Raw genomic sequence first — 4,540 nt, 5'->3', positions numbered from 1 at the left:
CTGAGACATTAGCACACGGTCATAAATTAGTAGGGTTTTTTTTCTTTCTTTCTTTTTTAGAGGGAAAGGCTTTCCATGGGAGGGTCCTGGAATTTATCTGGTTGGTTTTGGGACCCTAGTTTTAAGGGAGGAGTCACCTGAAGATAATTTTGCTGAGATGTGGGCTGATGAGAATCAACCAAGATCCGATACAGAGCAAATGCTTCCCCTCCTAGAGGACTTAGTTGCCCTTGTAGGACATATGTCAGAAATTTATCAAGAGACCTCAAGTTGAATAAGAAGGCAAAGCTGTCTTTAATCTTCCAGGCTTTGGGTGGTGATCTAAATAAATCATTTCTAAACAAATATGTTTTAAAACCTTTTACCCTATTTAAAATGATAGGCTTGGCTAAGTAAATCCTTATCAAATTATAGTGGTGCCATTTGTCCTGTCACTGTCTCCATTAGAAACCCCTATTTTTAGGAATTTGTAACTCAGATTTCATCATGGGAGGAAACTTGGCACTCAGGGTTGTAAGACAGGAGCAATTGTTATTTATTGTTATTCCTTGTTACGGGTTTTTTTAATGCCTTATTTCCAAACTGAATTTTGGAAGAGAAAAAAAAAAGAAAAAAATGTGAAGTTACCGGTGTGCTTAAGGCAATTGTTTTGTTCTTATAGCCAGGACTGTAACTGTGAAATCAAAGTACCAGTGTCTCCTCCCACTTTCCCTGCTGGAGTCATTTCCGGGCTCATTCTCCAGGAACTTGTCAAAAAGGGGCTAGAGGGAGGTCATGTCCAACTGAAACCCTGAGAAGATTTCATTTCTGAAGATATTTAGGCTTTTATTCAATCACATTTATTGAGTGCTTACTGTGTGCAGAGCCCTGTACTAAGCGCTTGGGTAAGTACAACAATAAACAGTGACATTTTTCAACTTCCGGGGGTAAATAGGTGGCTATTTGGGGGTGGGAGAAATGACACGATTTTACCAGAAGCTTCTGAGCTGAATCCACAAACATTTGGGAGGAAATTAGGGGCCCATACTCTATGTATTGATGGGGCAGTGATTTTGACATTATGCACCACAGTGTTATCAGAGGGGCATTTAAGGTCCATTGTGACTCAGCTGAGGCTCCCAATGAGTTTCTAAGAGCAGATATCTCTGATGTGGAATGTCTCCAAGATTGGGCCATTTCTAAAACATACCGTACTGTTTAAAAAAACATCAGGTCTCCATCAGCCCTCTTATCTGCTCCTTTCCTGCTACAGCCCAACCTCCACTCTTCACTTCTCCTGAATTGATCTCCTAATTATAATAATAATGATGGTATTTGTTAAGCGCTTACTATGTGTCAAGCACTTTTCTAAGCGCCCGGGTAGATAACAAGGTAATCAGGTTGTCCCACATAGGGCTCACAGTCTGAATCCCCATTTTCCAGATGAGGTAGCTGAGGCCCAGAAGTCAAGTGACTTGTCCAAAGTCACACAACTGACGAGTGGCAGAGCCGGGATTAGAACCCATGTCCTCTGACTCCCAAGTCCGTGCTCTTTCCATTAAGCTAGGCATTTGCTAAGCGCTTACTCTGTGCCAAGTCCTTTACCAAGCACTGGGGTAGTTACAAGATAATCAGGTCAGGCTCGGTCCCTGTCCCACTCTGGGCTCATGGTCTAAGGGGGAGGGAGAACAGGTATTGAATCCCCATATTACAGATGAGGAGGCAGCGAGCAGTTAAGTAACTTTCCCAAGGTCACACAGCAGGCAAGTGGCGGGACCGGGATTAGATCTTGATTACTCTGACTCCCAGACCTATACTCTTAGTAAACCACACTTGTGGTTTTCCATCACAGCTTTCCCTCTGCATAGATCATCTTCCTAAGACATCATTAACTCATAGTCCTCGACTTCTGTAAAACCTGTTGTGGCTCTGCAGAAGCAGCATGGTGTAGTGGATAGAGCACGGGCCTGGGAGTCAGAAGATCATGGGTTCTAATCCTGGCTCTGCCACTTGTCTGTTGTGTGATCTTGGGTAAGTCTCTTAACTTCTCTGTGCCTCAGTTACCTCATCTGGAAAATGGGATTGAGACTGTGAGCACCCCCGTGGGAGAGGGACTATATCCAACCCGATTTATCTGTATCCACCCCAGCGATTAGTTCACTGACTGGCACATAGTAAGTGCTTAACAAATACCATAACTATTATTATTGACCTCCACATCAAGCAAAGACTTGTCTACAAGGCCTTCTATCACTCCTCTCCTTCTTTCTTATCACTCAATGGTATTTATTAGGTGTTTACTATGTGCAGAGCACTGTTCTAAGTGTCAGGGACAGTACAATATAACAATATCTGTCCTCTGCAACAGCTCTTCACCAGACCACACTCTTCCCAAGACTAAGTTTATATTTATTCATTTAATGAATTGTACTTACAATTATTTATTTTGATTACTTTGGAAATATTTTAATGTCTTTCACCCTCACTGGAGTGTAAGCTCTTGTGGGCAGGGAATGTGTCAATTGCTTGTTTTGTACTTCCCAAACACTTAGCATAATGCATTGCAGTCAGTTGATGCTCAATAAATATTATTACTGCTATTATTATTACTACCTCATCAACCTCATTAGCACTCATGCATATTTATGTTTAACTGTGTTTTCTCTCTCAATAAGAAATTGCTTATTTCTGTATAGGGCAAGTCACTAAACCTCTCCATGCCTGTTCCCTCATCTATAAAATGGGGAGTAAATCTTACTGCCTCCTATTTAGATGGAGAGGCCATTATGAGACCGGAACTGTTTTCAACCTGATGATCTCGTGTCTACCCCACTGCTTAGTACAGTGCTTGGTACACAGTAGTAAGTACTTAACCAGTAGGGTTAAAATATATATAATCTTTATCACCCTTTTGTTGATGATCGTGTTGACCACACATGCATGCATATATGTACCCACATAAGCTCCTGCACTTGGGTAATAATAATAATAATGATGATGGTATTTAAGTGCTTACTATGTGCCAAGCACTGGGGGGATACAAGATAATCAGTTGTCCCACGTGGGGCTCATAGTCTTAATCCCCATTTGACAGATGAGGTAACTGAGGCACAGAGAAGTTACGTGACTTGCCCACAGTCACACAGCTGATAAGCAGCAGTTCCGGGATTAGAACCCGTGACCTCTGACCCCCAAGCCTGTGCTCTTTCCACTGAGCCATGCTGCTTCTCTAAAGCCATATCCAAGGGCTTGGCTAAATTGTCAGTCTTGAGTATCTGTTTTCTATCCCTAAAATATGCTTAACACAAATTAGTGTTCATGTACTCCATAATGTGTCCCCTCAGGATCGCACCTGGAGAGTTTCCAGTACTCTACCAGTCTTGGCTCCAGGAGGGAGAGTCAAGCAGAGGCTTATCTATTCCATTCCTAGCTTGGGCAGTGGCTAGCGAGTGGAAGGCAATCTGCTATGAGTCAAAACTCACCTGTGCTGGGCAGCAGCATCTGGGAGAGAATTGAGGGCGGAGGCGCAAGTTGACTGTGCAAAAGGAGGCAGTGGTAAACCACTTCCAGATATTTACCAAGAAAATTCTCTGGATCCATTACCAGAATGTTTGTAGATGGAGGTGGGGCATTCTGGGAGAGATATGTCCATGGAATCACTATGGGTCGGAAACGACTTAACAGCATAAAACAAGACTCTGCAATGCAGAGTCACTGCAGAGTCTCCTCCTTTTGGTTTTCGTCAAAACTATGTTTTACAAATTAAGCATTCTTAAACTGAAAAAATAATCTTAGTGAAGGTTATTTTTGAATTAGGGTAATAATGCTACTTCATCCTCCTTCTCTGCACGGGTGCCTATTTCACGGAGGAGATGGCCTCTACCAGGCATTGAATTGGACTGCCAGCCTCACTCATCCCAGCTCTCTGACAAGATTTTAGCACTTCCAAACAGGGATTTAAAAAAAAACCCAAATGATGAGTGATGTTTAAACACCAAAAAGCTCCTTAAATATCATCGTGGCTGACATGCCTTACTTTCAGAATCCCTTTGTATTAAATGGGAACCATGGAACCATGGTTGGATGCAGAAGGTAGATCTAATGAGTTTGGATTGAAGGTGAAATGAGGTTGTGGCATTGTTTTCAGGCACTTAGAGTATTAATCAATTGATCCATGGTATTTATTGAGCACATACTGTGTGCAGAGCACTGTACTAAGCATTTGGGAGAGTACAATCCAACAGAGTTGGTAGACACGTTCCCTGCCCACAATGAGCCTAAAGTATAAAGGGGGAGACAGATGTATAATTAATGTATAATTGATGTTCTAGTTCTTGGAGGACTTGCATTGCCTGGAGGGAATATTAATTGTGAATGGCCAGAAAAGATCTATTCACCTTCAGTGATGATGAAAATTAAATGTGTGAGCCACCACACTACAGAGTTGCTATTGGCTTCACTTTACCTGTCCATATAGCCATCACAGTGAAGCGAGGCCCGTGGCTGGATGTTTCTATTCTGATTTATCTATCAATCAACCAGTCAATAATCATCGAGCATC

General features: G+C 42.2%; 1 non-coding gene across 1 annotated transcript; it reads left to right on the top strand.

Annotated features, from left to right (window-relative positions):
• The first annotated feature begins 3,313 nt into the window (after positions 1–3,313).
• Positions 3,314–3,451, top strand: LOC114808324. The gene has a single exon (XR_003756170.1). It is a non-coding gene; the product is annotated as a small nucleolar RNA SNORA7 (small nucleolar RNA).
• The last annotated feature ends 1,089 nt before the right edge of the window (positions 3,452–4,540 follow it).

This window comes from Ornithorhynchus anatinus, chromosome X5, assembly GCF_004115215.2.
Source record: "Ornithorhynchus anatinus isolate Pmale09 chromosome X5, mOrnAna1.pri.v4, whole genome shotgun sequence".
Taxonomy (NCBI): Eukaryota; Metazoa; Chordata; class Mammalia; order Monotremata; family Ornithorhynchidae; genus Ornithorhynchus; species Ornithorhynchus anatinus.
The sequence above is the reverse complement of the archived record's forward strand: the minus strand, read 5'-3'. Positions and strand labels throughout refer to the sequence as shown.